The following is a 16,549-nucleotide window of genomic DNA, read 5'->3' as shown; positions in this document are numbered from 1 at the left end:
GCATTTAAACGGCATCGGAAGTGTCACTGTTCGTCTCAGCGAACCTGAAAACTATGGATTCGACACTAATATCGATCATTTTCATATATATATATCTCCTCTTTCCTTTTCCCTACGTTGTACCATCAAAATGAAATTATAAAAAACATCCCAGGTCCGAACTTCATCTGCAGTAGATGGCAAATTGTTCGAAATCAATCGCGTGTTCAGAAGGCACGAAGTCACAAACATGGTAACTTTCATTTTTATATACGCATATATAGATGTATAGATCTCTCAATTGTATAAGTGTTATCTATAAATGTAATCTGTAAATATAACCCAGAACAGATTCTATTCGAAGCCGATCTCTCAAATCAGGTTGTTAGAGAACCTACTTGATGGTTATTTTACCGAAAACTATCGGGTAAATCGAATGTTCTTATCTCGAATCTGAAAACTGTTAGCTTACACTTCCTTTGTTCTTGAAACACAGGACACTACATTAAATATATTAGGCAAATATAATTTCACAATAGATTCCTCAACAGCAATTCAAGTAGGTTATCACTTTTAATCTTGGAAGAATTATAGCATATCGGACTGTAGATTATTCTTTTTCCCTTATTGAATGGAGTACAACCACACTGATATCAATATAAAGACAGTGCTCCTGGAATGCAATGCACAACGTCACGTCATATAGCATGAACCGAGAGGACAGGCAAGTTAGTGCAACCACTCTTCAACTCAACTGCAGAAATTCGAAATAATTGCGCAATGAATAGTTTATTCAACACTGTTCAATTCGTTGTTAATTATTCTGTGATACTTGTGCCTCATATTGACATTGAAAGAATGCCTTTAAAGTCAAAACTCACTGCAGGTCCCAGAGCAGAATACAGTGTGTCACTACCTACTGAATTGTTTAATAATTACTTATTCAAATATATTTATTGCCTATATTTTTGTTTGTTTGTTTGTTTAACTCTTACATAGTTTATCTTACTATAAAACATCAATTTCATGAAAAGATTCTAATTTTTTTTTACCGTCTCTTTTGTCATTCTCTACCAAGTTGCGCTTTCCCGCAACATTAGTTTGAGATAAACGTACTCTCATTGAAATGTGCCATGGCGTCGTGAAACGTTTTTGTTTACCATCCTGTTTGAAACTTTATGACCGTAATACAGTCATGTGATAGTTCATAAGGGACCAATCACTGATCGTTTCCAAAGTTTTTTTTTTTTTTATCAATCTAGTTGAAGACGGGAAAGAAATACTTTTCCCTGCTTTTATCCCTCAAACAACGACCCTGTGCAATTAAAGTCATTTGAACACGTGCAGAACAAAACTGGAAAAGAATGGTGGCAAAGGCTTACAGTATTGACAATCGAGTGTGTTTTGAATCAAAGTACCACGTGCAGAAAATACCACCAGCTTTGTTATACGTAGTGATAAAGAAATCAAGTTCTAAGCATTTACTATGAAAAAAGAGAACAATGACATAATAAAGCTTTGGCACAACTGTGTGTCACCTGGCTAGTTTTCTGAGTGAGGACCGTGAAAATACATTTTCGAGTAAAAGCGAAAGATCTAAATATCAATTTTCAGTCTCTAACCTTAACGAATTTCGAGATATGATCACCAAATCAGGGGCGTCATTTCTAACTTCGCTTGAGGGGGTCATGAGCACCACCGACATAAGACTTTCACGTTTTGTACCAGTATATTAATATACAATCGATTAAAGTATATGTATTCCTCAAACTCTTGGAGGGCAATTGCCCCCTCCTGTTCCCCCTAAATGACGCGTCAGCATCAAATTGAAACAATTGTAATCCTACCCTTTAGTTTCCGCCTTTTTTATTTCCTTCTAGGGCAAATATAAAAAAACAGCGAAACAAGTGCCTAATTACTTTAAATGAGAAGTCCAAATACTGAATTTCATGTCTCTAACCTTAAGAGATTATGAGATATGGACATTTGAAAATAATAATTGCCACCCCTCATTCTTCTCTCCTTTCTCCGTTGAATTTCCAAAACTCCTTCCTTAGTGGGGCCTTACATCATAAATCATATACTGTCTAAATTTAAAGTTTCTAGCTCAAAGGGTTTGGCTTGGACGTTGATCAATCAGTCAGTCAGGACTTCTTTTATACTACAGTAACTGAAAAGGTGAAAAGGGAAAAAGTGTTACTTTTTAATGAAGGGGCGGGCCTAATTAAAAGTTGATCTCCGAAAGGTATACTATAAGAGGTGACCAACTCCCAAGTAGCCAGAAGGAGTGAAAGTCTGATGAAGACTCAGTTACTGTGTTGAAACTGTTACTTGTTTGTGTTTTTTTATATTTTTATCACATAGCCTTGCTCAGTTTGTTATTCTGTTTAGTTTGACAATCTGAAAACACGGTCTGATAGAATAGTTATGCTGGGGTACAATATAAATTGACATCTAATGTGTCTGCGGGATTTTCTATTTCTTTCCTTCTTTCATTGTCTAAATGTGACATACAAGTTTTTCATAGTAAACGTTATTAACACTTCTAGCTGACGACTTTGAAAAGAGAAGAAGTTAACTTGACATAACATTTGAATGCAAAATAATTTGGTCGAAGATAACACTGATAAGACAATTGGTCGAATATTGCGCTATCTCAAATTGGAAGACACCAAGTTTGCTTTGCGCTAATCTATAAGGAGACTCTGAATTTTATTATCAGCAACACATCTTTAAATTTCGTAACATAGAACTTAAAGGTTGAAATACGAAAATTTCTTATTTCTTACACTCTAAACCAGGGTTTCTCAAGCTGGGGGTCGCGAGAGGATTTTATGGGGGTCGCGAACATAAGCGGAAGATGTAAATATAATTAGAATCTAATAAGGCAAATATTTTTGAATATTATTTTGAATTTTGTTCTGATAAGCATACTTTTATTTTTATACATACTGTTAAGAACAACAACAACAACAAAAAAGGTCTACTAAACATTTTCAAGAGGTGCAGAGTTGTTCAAAAATCAGTTTATATGAAAGAGGTACGATATGAAACTAATAAGAGCTTTATATTGAAATACCAGAAAAATACAAATGCAACAAAACCTGCAAATTGAAATACAATTAAAATTGAAAGCTAATGAGATACCTGAGCATGATGGATTTCACTAGTGCGGCAATGTCCCGTTGAATCTTCGTGATGCACATTATCAAGTCATTTAAAATACTCAATAACTTTTTAAACAACTGTCCAAGTTTCATTTTAACCAAAATTAGAAATCACTTTTTTTTTATCATATGACCCAAAATTAAGCGAGTTATGAAATTTTAAAATTTTCAAATGGCCTCCATTTTAAAACAGTATGACGGATCGGATTCGATATTTGTAATATGAATGAACTAACCAAATTTTGTTTTAATCCATTCGCTTTTGGGGAAGTCACTGTATCCACTCTGAACAAGAAATGGATTCTAATATTATAGAAATATATTAATATTGTGAGATCTCCGCAACAGATATATTAAAAACACAAGCTCATTACAAACAAGAAATTATAACGAGATCGCTTGCAAGAGGATGTGATAAAATGGGGTTCGTGATAGAAATTAGGTTGAGAACCACTGCTCCAAACCAATATAAATGTTTTGAATTATTTGGGAGTATGAGAAAATGAGAGAATAAATTCTGGTTAAGGTAAGATTTCCGCATAGAAAAGGAAAATTGCACTCTAGTAGGTCATACCAAAGTGTTCATAAAACTTTTCAGTTTTGAGAAAGACGAGGAAGGTAGCGGGTCATTTCTTGGCTCGTAGAGCAGTGTTGTAGTTGAAGGAACAGAAAGCAAGGAAGACAGAAGGAGAAGAAGAAAAGTAAATATCAACTTCACCAAATCAAAATCGATGCAGTAGTGTGCGCCTGTTTTTAAGAGCAACAAACTTCCACATAAAGATTTCTCACTTGAAACGAAATTGAAAATTAATTTTCAGACATTGTGGATTACAATATTTTTTTTTTTTTTTTTTTTTTGTAATTTAATAGAAAGTAATATACTTAATAGTAAGAAGTATTAGCATATAGTAGTCAACATTTTCTCGCAAGGTGCATATTTGGACAAGCTTGGAAATTATGCAATCCATCATTAGTTTTGGTACAACTTGTATCTTTGTAAACTATGTGACGAAAGATAAATTACAATAAGAAAAATGACACTTAGAAGCTTGGGTGTAGCAATGAATGTAGTGCAAAATTCATCTGTACCGGATCATTTGATGGAAGATAAGATCACGAAAAACACAATTTACATAAACACGGAACTGGAATCAAATTATAAATTTTATTTTAATATTGGATATTGAAAGAATACTTAACAGAAACAGTCATAACATATTGTTTCTAATTCAGACTTTAACTTTATTATTATTCACCAGTTTCACTTTTGTCATGGGGGCAGAATCATTGACATTACGCTAGAATGATGAAGAACGATTCGAAGCGTTGCAGCTGTAGAGAAGAATGAAGAGAATTGGTTGGGTCCAGAGGAAAACGAATGAGAAGATGTTAGAAATGGTGTGGGAGAAAATAATAGTTTTAATTATTATTGGAAAGAGAAAAAGGAACTGGTTGGGATATTGGCTAAAAAGGGATTGTATCATGAGGGAAGTGCAAGAAGGTACGGTGGCAGGGTAGAGAGGGAGAGGGCGAAGAAGTTTACAATTGATGTACTATATCAAAACAGAAAAATCGTACGTGAAGACGAAGATGTTAGCAAAGACCGTTGAGATCGGAGGTTTCTCAGCTGCGGCAAGTGACATGCTAATAATGGCAGAATACCTATGATGATGATGATGATCACTTTTGTTATGCGGAACTACTGAATACATCTTTGTTTTGTATCAATGTTCACAAAGCCTAGCTATTTTTATTTTAAGAAAATGAAGTTCAAAAATTACATTTCATTTCAAAGTATAACGTTTCAAGTTTTTAGATCTATAAAAAAATGTTAAACCATATTGTTGCCATAAAAAATTTAAACCAATTTGAATTATCATTCGAATTTTAGAGATTTGAAATTCTGAATTTGTTAATACGTATTTTTATTTTGAGCTACGAAAGGAGAGAAGAAAGTATGGTAATCGTTAAAAAAAATAGTATTCGAGATTTCAATGGACATACACGGTTCATAGCCAATAGGTGCTGAATAAATTATTTGTCGACATCTGTCCGTCTCTTCGTCTGTTCGTCCTAATATACACCCACGTAAAAGCCATGAAGTTCAATGTATCTCAACCTAATTTTAAACTTAAGATTTCTATGTGATACTCCAGTAGGATTTTTTGAATGTTCTTCCTACCCGTAAAAATAAGGATACTTTACTGAAAGGTAAGAATAAACACTCGTGATTTCCTCGAAAATGGCTCTAACGATTTTGTTTGTATATCGTAAATATTTTTTTTAATAACAACTCTATATTATGGATAACTAATTTCTCTGGGAAAAATGAAAAAGGTGTTGTTTATTTTAGGGGTGAGTTTTTCGAACGATTTTTTTTTTTCAAAAACGACTCAGGCGATTTTGGTTATATTTCACAAATAAATATTTTTATTAATAACCTGACATTATGGCATAATTCATTCGTACTGAAAGAATATACAAGGGGTAGTTTATTCTTGGGGCGAGCTTTTTCGATGATTTTCTTGAAAAAAAAAAGCAGGCGATTTTGCTCATATTTCAGTAATAACCTGACAATATAGCATAATTCATTTGTCCTGATAAAACCTACTAGGGAGGGTTCATTCTTGAGGGTGATTTTTTTTTCGGACGATTTCATCAATAAGGACTCAGGCGATGTTGTTCATTTTTCATATAGATATTTCATTATTAAATTTATAATGTTATGTAAATTATTTCTTACGAAAGAATTAAGAAAGAGTAGTTTACTCTTAGAAATGAGTTTCTTTTCGGACTATTTTCTCAAACGACTCAGGCAGTATATTTCAATTTCATAAATAAATACTTCATTATTATTCACGTAATACTGCATAAATAAGTTCTATTATAATATACACAAAATATAGTTTACTCTCATGATTATTTTTTTTTGGGGGGGGTGGAGATTTTGTAAAATACTACCTATGTGGTTTCGTTATTATTTTATAAACGAATATTTCATTGATAATCCTGACATAAGTCATTTCTTATGGAAAAAGCTACAAGGGAAAATTCAGTTTTGGGATGAATAATCTTTGAGTGAAATTTTCCGAAAACAACTTATAATTTTGTTCGTGTTTAACAAGAAAATGTTTTATTAATAACTGCGGCACAAAATGATTTAATTTAAGGAACTGGAGCGAGAAAGTTTCATGCGGTGGACCAAACCTTTTGCTTCCTGATTCTGTACCGGAGCGTCGCGTCGCTCCATTACACCCCTGAGTATGTGTATAGCTTGCAACGGAAAGGTAACAACTGTCTAAAACCAGTGCATCGGACATCAAGCCAAAGCATCAGATTTATAACTTTTCTCAATAGATATAAAGTAGGACTGATAATTGTTTAATATTATTAGAAAAATTCTCTATAATTCTAACATATTCTATCAAATATTTTTAGGTTTCACAAATTAGCATTTTTACTCTTTCAGAATGTAAAATGACTGCGGACAACGGACTCCTTTGCAGATGTAAATACGATAGACGGATTATAAACGTACTTTCCTAACGCATACCATGGTTTAATGCAATCCCACAGTATGGTAAAATATTTTTCAGTTTTTGGTCAGTGCTGCTTATACCATATGAAACAATTATTATATATACTAAATACGTTGTATATATAAAAAAAATCGAAAATTGAAAATTGTTTGTGTGGTTATTCGTCAATTTTGGAAAAGTTTCATCTCAGTTTGTTATCAGTCTACTGTTTGAGTTCATATAATATTAATCTGCTCTTCGATACCTCGACTGTTACAGTTTCACACTCTGCTCCAACAGGGATCAAATTGGGTACTTAGAACAAAAGACATGATAGCAACTCAGATGCTGGAAATTCTATGGGAAACTTTGAATTCTCCATTTCATTTACAAGATTTACTTGCTTACTATTGCAACATTGAAACGATAGGAGATATAAAATATACTTCTGACTTAAACTTCACTTGAAGAAACAACTTAGCATTAGGAAAACTCTATCAAAGAAGAGACATGGTTAATTAATCCTATGCTGCATAACAATTAGAACAGCCACTGTTAACGAAGATGAATAGTTGTACTCGTCGAATAGTAGTACGAACATTTCACACAAAAGCCTACACGAAGCAAAAACCATCCATCCAGTTACAATTAAACATTAATTCCCAGTTCACATGAATAAAAGCTCAACTAATTTTGTGATATTGATGATTAGTAACTTAGTAATTAATTATATTTTCTAATTTGAAGAACAGAACGGACGACACATTAGGTAAAGGAGAGACAGAAAGAGGGGGAGAGAGATTATGGGACGTAATTAGCAGCTTAATGACCCGTAAACAGATAGATGATAGCCTCAAAATCTTTCTGTTACTCAAAAGTCCTTTCAGTTGCATGTGATTAAAAATTGAAGAGCTTGTTTTCAAAATATTTAGTGGTTCTTCTTTCTATTGATGATGAAAATTCTTGCCAAAACGTTCTTAAATGTTATAAAAACCGAAATTTAAAATAGCATTTTGTTTCAATATGTACTATCCAGAGATTAATTCTTTCCAAAAAGTACTATATTTTTTGGTTCCATAATGTACTTTACCCAGTATTGTTTTAATACGTACGTCTTTCTTTTCATGGCAAAAAGTACTGTATCCAACTAAAACAGCCAACCATTTCTTCAAGCATCTTAGTTGAATACTCTGAATGAAAATAAATATTATCTTCTATGTATAAATATACCGAAAGAATAATTTGTTCATTTGGCAACATTGCATTAATTTGGCAACACCGCCTCAACACTGCATTTAACATTACTGGCAAAGTCATTGTTGATATGAATCTTGTTCGTAACAGTGCTCGCTTTAAACTAGTTTTGCAAGGTGGTTGGAGTCGAACATTACAATATTTTCCAAAAGTTTCTGTAAGAAGTTAGTTATTTGAAGCTTAATGTCATGATGTTATGTAATGCAGAAGAGAATATAGTGACCAAAATGTTTGGGACTATTGTGCTGAAACATTATCAGAACGTTCGCGGAAACGACGCACAAATCCGAAACTCTGGAAAAGGAATATTTAGAGGATGAAACGGCGGAAAGCAAGAAATAAAGGTTGCTCCATAGCATACAAACATAATGAAAAATCTTTCTGTAAAGCAAGTAAACTTACAGAAGACGAAGTGGGTGAATTCCACAGAAAGTACTGGTCACTGCCTACTTCTACAGATCAAACAAAATTTATATAACGGAATATCAGAGTGAATCTTGTGAGAAGACGTCGAATACATCCTAACAAAATGAAAAGAGAAAAGAACTTTACTACCAGCTTTTATATTCAGGAACTAGAAGGCTCTATTCAGGTGTGTAAGACCACAGTTATGAGTATTTTGTCAATCAAGCGCAGAAAAATTGAGCTCGCAGCCAAGCTAATAACTAAGGCAGATGAAGAAATAGTGGAGAAGCGTAGAGGATCCCGAGTGAGTGTTATGCATCAGAACAGAGTGAAAAGCATAGTTGAGCATATAAAGCAGTTTAAATACAGAGAAAGACATTATGGGGGGATAAAACGCCAATGAAATTCTACTTACCATCAAGTTTGTGCATCCAAACAATGTTGAAAATGTACCAGAAAGAATACAATGATTGGGAGTGCAAGTACTGAATGTATTGGCATGTCTTTAATCATAAATTCAATTTGGGATTTGGTTGTAAGAAAACTTATATATTTAGTGAATGTGTAAGACGGTTCGAGAAAACTGAATAGGATAAGAAAAGAACCATTGTAAATTATTTGGTTCATAAAAGAAGACCAAGTATCTTTTTCAAGGAGTTGAATCTTCGACCACCTCAAAGTGTTACCCTTGTATTCGATATGATGCAAAACCAGCCGCTTCCCAAAACTGAAATAAACGAGGCTTATTATTCTCGTCAGATGTGATATTATTTTTTTTGTGTTGTTATACATGACTACAGTGACCAGCTTAATAAAAACACAGTTCATTTCTACCGTTGGTTGGAATGTGAGTATGACAGAGGATCAAATGAAACCGTGTCGTTTGTCTGGCATTTTCTAAATCGTGTTCTGCCACAACATTTCAAAGCACCCTTAAGCGAATCAGTAGATGCACTGCGCATATTCTGTGACAACTGTACAGAATAGAACAAGAATGTTAATGACGTTCTGTGCAAAAGCAAAACTTGATTTGCATTGGGTATTTCCCGTGAGAGGGCACTCATATTTGTCAGCAGATAGAGCCTTTGGATTGGTGGAGAAACAGCTTAGGAAGAAGAGCCAGATCATCGACCCTAAAGAGTATGATGAGATTTTTTTCATCAGTAGGAACACTTCATAATGAGAAACAGGTGATTGTGCAAACTTGGGGGGAATCAGTGAAACCTTCCTTAAAAGTGAATAAAGGATTTAATATAACTGATGCGAAGGTGTTCCATTTCGATCACTAAGTTCCAAGTAGGATCTACGTGGAGCAGTTTTACATAGAAGGAACTGCGACTGAACACAACATTCTAAAATCTAAGTGTAAAGGTATTTGCAAAGTAAATATCAATCTGAGGCAAGTGAAGAAAGAAAATCGCATGTCTGCGGAAAAAATTGAAGACGTCAAAAAACTTTTGGAAAAGCTGGGCGTTCAGTGGAAGGAACATGCTTTGTACAACAGATGTCTAAGTGATAATATGACACAAGAAACATATGAAGTTCTCGAGGACATGGAAAACAATGCATATTTTGACGAAGACCTCTATTGATGTTTTTCAGATTGTAAACGTATGTGTGGGAAATGCAAAAAATAATGCCATAGTGTATGCTTTAGTGTAGCAGTTAGCAACTACGTGTTTAGAAATATAATCTCTAATTACTGTCTTCCATAATTTTAGCTTCAAAACATCCTATATCCATTGCATTTTGTACCAAAATGTACAATATCCACCTATCAACCCAAAAGGTACTATATATAAAAAAAATCATTTTTTATTATTTTATTAAAAATTACCAAGTAGATGTATACATAAAACTATGAATTAGTTAAATAAATTTAAAAATACTCTACCTAAGAAAAATAGACCGACCTTCCTAGAGCAAATTTCTGTGATCATAAAATAGTTTTCTTCTATTTCCTGAAAAAAAATCCCAAAGTGTATATAGTACATTTCGGAAACAAGCTACTCAATTCTAGAAAGGTGGGTTGCAATCATAAGCACTCACAAGAGTAGGCTATGAGGAGTTTTTGAAATTTTAAGAAAAAAGGTCCCAATAAAACTATGAGTTTATATTAAAATGTAAAATTTATGCAAGAACAACATTTAACGTAGGAGACTACTCCGATAGGGTAATATGTAGGTTAAATCCATTAGCATAACGGTACACTGGTAGAATCAACGTATGCTAATAGTCGGCATGGTTAGAAACTGGTAACTGTAAAAATAAAGTTGAAAAATACGTTGGCCCGGCGTAAACTATATGCTGGCCAACCGACGATTTGCCATAATTTATCCAGCAGTTTAGATTTCGCACTTCCAATTACAATGCTAATCCTTTCCAAGACATTTGACCGAGAGATTCTGTACAGAAACAGAAAATGCCTTGATATGAGCTAAATTAAAGGATCAAAATCAAGGCTTTATTTTAGCTCATATACAGATAACAGAGGAAGATTGCTAGAAGATACCATAGCAGAATTAAACCTAGAAATAGATAATACAATTGGGAATCCATTGACTTCTGAAAGTAGAGTAGGATGAAGTGGACATTTAAATATAACAGCAACAAACAATACTGCGGCAAATTATGTAACAAAACTGGCATGTAAAGGATTCTGAAACAGGTAGTGATCATAATTTAACAATGTTTGACTTAGGCAATAACGTGAAAGAAAAGAAAGAAATCATAGAAGAAAGAACAGCTTATAATATTAACAAAATAAATTGATAATCAGTTAAACAGAAATTAAAGTTACTATTGATTTCTGAAGAAGGCTGCAGTGTACACAAACTGGCAAACTTTATAATAGAAACCAGGAACCATAAAAGAACCAAATCCACATAGGCGGAAACAAATAGAAACGTTAATACACCGTACTGAACCGAAAGTGCACAAAACCTTTTTTTTTTTTTTAAAAAAAATAGAAGGTTTAAGGAAACTATAACATATAACAATTGATGTAGAACGGAAACAACGGAGACTACAGGAATACAAAAATGCAAAACAAGAATTTAAACAGAAATTATACAAATCTAAAATAAGTTGGAAAACTTATGTGAATTCCTAATTAATAACTGATGTTAACTTTGTACAAAATTTCCATGGAAAAGATAAAATCACCAACCATCATATTAACATTACAAAAAGAAGATAGTACACAGACAACAGGTTGGAAAGAATCATGGAATTATTACTGAAAGAACTCTTCCCAGACGATAATTTAACAGATAATAGGATGTAAGAGGAACTGAGAAGAAAAATGGAAGAGCATTACACAAATGAAAGAAGAATAAGAAAATTACAAAAAAAGGAGATTGAAGATATATCAAAGTTGGAAAAGAAAAAAAATCTCCACGGTCAGATGGAATAAGAACGGAACCAGTAATAGAACTAAAAGAGCAATTAACACCAGTATTAAATAAGATTTGGAACGAATGCTTAATCCATTCATAGATTATCCATTAATAATCCATTAATTATCCACTAATAGATTATTGCAGAAACAGGAAAGTAACAATATCAAGTAACGGGAAAAATGTATAGAAAATAACAACAAAAGGATGTCCTTAAGGATTAGTATGTGGTTCGCCATATATGGGGTATATAAGTAGCCAAGAAAATTCTATCGCTTTTTGTGGAGCTCTGTGTTCAATTGGTCCTCACACCGTGAGTTGAATGCGAATGGAGATAAGACGAAGGTGAGTTGTTGATGTGGGTATATCCAACAAACTACCTGATGGTGGCAGTTCAGTTACATAGTGAACTTACGTAAAGTCAGAGTGAATATGGAACCTCCACAGAGTACCATAAGGGCCTGTATGCTGTACGAGTTCAAACTGTGGTCAAAGGCCGATGCAGCGGGGCGGAAGATATGCCAGGCCTTTGGTGAGAATGTCGTGACCTCTTGGACAGTGCAGCGGAGGTTTAACAAGTTTAAGACCGGTGACGAAACACTCGAAGACGCACCGTGTGCCGCAAGACTGAACACATGTACAAACTGAAGATCTTCAGGTAGCATTTGAGGCCAACAGTGATCAGACATATGAGGAAATGGGACTCAATTCAGTGTGAGTGGAAAAACCATTCGGTAGCACCTCCATCAACTTGAGAAGCACTACAAGTAGTGTCGATGAGTCCCACATAATTTGACACCGGGCCAGAAGGCAACGCGAGAAGACACCTGTGTTTCTTTGCTGTCTCGTCTGAAGAAGAGCTATTTCTGTACAGGATGTTGACATGTGATGAGAAACCCTACGAAACCCTGTACGAAACCCTACGGCGCCGACATCATTGGTTAGCATCCCATGAACCGATTACAAAACAGCCGAAACTAACACTGCACCAGAAGAAGATCCTCCTGTGTGTTTGGTAGACTGCTCACGGCATCGTGCTAACAGCTGGTCAGAGCATCAATGCAAGTGTGTACTCTCAGCAGCTGTGCCATGTTCAAGATAAACTGAAAACTCTGGAGCCAGCACTTCTGAATCGGAAAGGGATCCTCATGTTACAGGACAACGCGAAGCTCCACGTGGCTAGGATGACCCAGGACACCATTCTACGCCTTGGATGGGAAACACTCCACCATACTCTCCGGACATTGCAGTCCGATTATCATCTGTTCGGATCCCTAGTAGAGGTGTAAAATGCTCTTGATGCGTTCTTCGCTTTACGGCCCACCAAGTTTTACCCCGATGGAACCCATGGCCTTCCAGAATGTTGTCAGAAGGTCGTCGATGCTGATGGGGACTATTTTTGATCTTCCAGGTACGTCCTAGGTGACATATTGATGTTCGAAGGTGGGGTGAAAAACAACCGAACTTTCTTGGTTACCTTGTAGCTATGGAACCCTGTCTTTCAGAACTCGAGTCCATCTCAGAAGTTAAAGATGTAGTGGCCTTGTCGATGACACACTCATTTTAATTGAGGGTGATAACAGAAGAGAAATCGAAAATAGAAGAAACATAACAATACAAAAATGAACAGAGTGCTGTAGCAACACTACATTGAAATTATCTCGAACAAAAACAGTATATAAGCTTATGAAAGAAAAATTAGTAAGGAATCCAATTATAAAAAAGCAGAGACCAGAAATGTAAAGAGGGTGAACGAGACCAAATATTTAAGAATAATTCTCGATGAAAATCTTACTTTCAGTAACCGCATTGAAAAAATAGCAGAAAATTCCAGTTAACACTCAAAATTCTGAAGCTGTACCACAATTCCATTTTAGAAGTTGTCATTATTTACGGGTGAAGTATTTGGGATCATAGTCTTAAAAAAAATTCCCGAAATGTAGCTAAGATAAATAGTGCTCAAAGACAAATATTAATGAGCTAACAGGCGCATAATCTACAACGGCAATAAATTCTTTGTTAGTGTAACACAATTGGTTCGGTTCCTGTTCGGGCTAGCCATTTTTGTAACACAATTGGATTGTGTTGGGTTCGGTTCCAGTTCGGGGCAGGTATACTTACGACCTGTGGGGTTCGTGTCTTGATCGGTACGCCTGAATTATGATTTCACTAAGTATAATTATTTTATTTAGACACTGAGAATTTCCTTTCGTAATGAATATGAATGATGGAACGGAGTATAAGATTCTCTTTGTGCAGTAGTGGTTAGAGATTGTGGGATGAATTGCATGTAGTCATTAATTAAGATGGGTTCGATCCAAATCAGTTTATGCGCGTACCCACGCTCAGTGACACGCCCGATGCACATCCGTACAATTTCTACACCAACCAAATATTCTTACCGTTCCAGTAGTGATTTGCGTGAGAAACTGGTATGGAGCAACTGAAACATAATACATGTAGGATATTGATTTACTTAAACACAAGTATTATACATACAACATACATACTTACTTCAACGTTTTAGTTTGATACCTCTGTAATTTTTATATTTTAGGATTTTCATTTGTCATTTACCATATTGAATACAAGCCCATGAATTTTATTGGAAAAATAAATAAAAATAAAAAAGGTATTTTGAACACTTGAACTTGAATTTTGAACTATAACGACGAAGCCGGCAAATTGCTTAACAAATCACCAATTCACACACGCACTGGGGCTTTGGAGATTTTGAAAAAGGAAGGGGGAGGCCAATAGATATATTGGAGGGCAGTTTTCTAGAATCTTCTTTCCATTTTTCTTCGAAGGGATGTCCTGTTTTCCAACATAGTTTCTATTCTCATCATTCAGCTGCGTAGTTGGCAATGTACTGGCTTATATTTCCACTGATTGACAATTTACAAAATATATTGATCTCTTGTTTTACCTATGTTCCTTTACCATAACATGAGTGAAATTCAACATTAGATTTGTTGTTTAGAGCTGAACAACAACGCTGTCACAAAACTAAAAAGGTGTGCTCGTACTTAGTTGGAGCTGATTTGAGGCATTTTGTCTTATTTTCGTAGAACTTCACTGAAACTTACTTGAAATATAAAATAACACAATTTCTGCAGTTCACTTCGCCTTATATTGATGCGATTTCCCAAAGGATTGGTGAATTAACTTAGGATTTTGATGCTGTCCCAAGTACCTCTTCTATTCATTGCTGCATCCATTTTCGCGCACACCGTTCCCGCCTTCTTCTTCTAGCGTCGGTTAGCTTACTCCAATCACACCAAAGGATTATTTTAAAAAAAATATCCATAAGCAGTATTGTTAACAAAAATATGGATCACGGGTGATAAATAATCTTGCCATTGATATATTATACTTAAAATTCTGAAATCAATAAAAACAACTTAGGATGGCTTTTGAAACTACAGCACTATTTTTTTGGAACATCACCACATCACGTCCTTTTTGTTCGGTCAACCGGAAATACAAGTTACTGCTCACAGCACTGCCAACTCATAAAAAGGATAAAACTAACACAAAGTTTGCGTCGACGTATAATCCATGCGGCCTCATTCCAATTCAGCCAAGGAAAACTGGGAGAATTTAAAATGGAATGGGAGTGAGGGGGGCCACACGCTCATATTAGTAGCCACAGAAATTATGCCAATGCATCTAACAATAATGAAAAGAACAACAATATATTGGCAAAAGAAAAATCAACAGCGAAAAGCAGAAAAACTACTAGGAAGATAATTGGAAACACGAAAAGAGATTATACAACGAGTGATGAGAAAACGGAAGAATGGGATGAATCAACTACAGGAAGAAGAACGTTTTCTTCCCAAAACATAGAGGAGAGACTACATTTGAAACATATACAACCCAGGAAAGGCATGATATATTATATTATAGGACATGGTAAGTATAATACAACATTACAAAGATAGATTATCTCAACATAGTTGAGGATATGGTTTGTAGATTTTGCAACAAACTGGAAACAGCAGAACATGTAGTGTTTGAATGTACACGAACTTAAAATATAAGAGCAAACATCATTTCCCTGATAATAATAAGAAATATTAAACATATAAGACATACGAAGAATGTGAGGAATTATGTATGAAAATTTCACAGTATTAAAAGGAACAATTAAAAAATGCGATAGCAAGAACTAATAAAAAGAGGGTCAAAATGAATAAAACTAACAGGAAAGAAAATAAAATACTTAATATTTCAGATTAGTGGTACTGCAAATAGGCGTTATAAAGTGAGTGTCTAGGATTTAGGATTTAGATTTCCGGGCTTTCAGCATCTATAGCCATGTTAGCCCGTCACGAATGAGGATTAACGTCCCTCGGCGATCACACTATCCAGAGAAAGGGAAAGAAGCGGCTTAGGACCTATATGTTAGGTACCAATCCGGCATTTGCCTTGTGTGAATGAGTAAAACCCAGGAAAACCTCATTCAGGATGCCTGGCCTGAAAAATCTTTTGACACTTTTTCGACCGAGTGCCCGCACCGGGAATCGAACCCGGGACCGCTCGCACCGAAGGCGAGAGAAAAGTGAGTGTCTAGTGTTAAATGAAAAGTTAAAAATGCAATATAGTGCAGTGCTATGATACAAATCAAAGAAGAAGGATCACAGGTTCTTCTCCAGGATTAGTATGTTCTCTAGTAGACCAGGAAACTGTGCTGGGGAGCAGAAACCAGAGAGAGCAGGGAGGTCGACTAATTCCAAGAATGTAAAGACACTATTAAATGAAATAGCTTACAACTGATGTATCGTGAAAAGTAATAAATTAATAACAAAAATATAAGTAAAAA

The sequence above is a fragment of the Thermobia domestica genome, chromosome 16 (assembly GCF_964235325.1).
Source record: "Thermobia domestica chromosome 16, izTheDome1.hap1.1, whole genome shotgun sequence".
Taxonomy (NCBI): Eukaryota; Metazoa; Arthropoda; class Insecta; order Zygentoma; family Lepismatidae; genus Thermobia; species Thermobia domestica.
The sequence above is the reverse complement of the archived record's forward strand: the minus strand, read 5'-3'. Positions refer to the sequence as shown.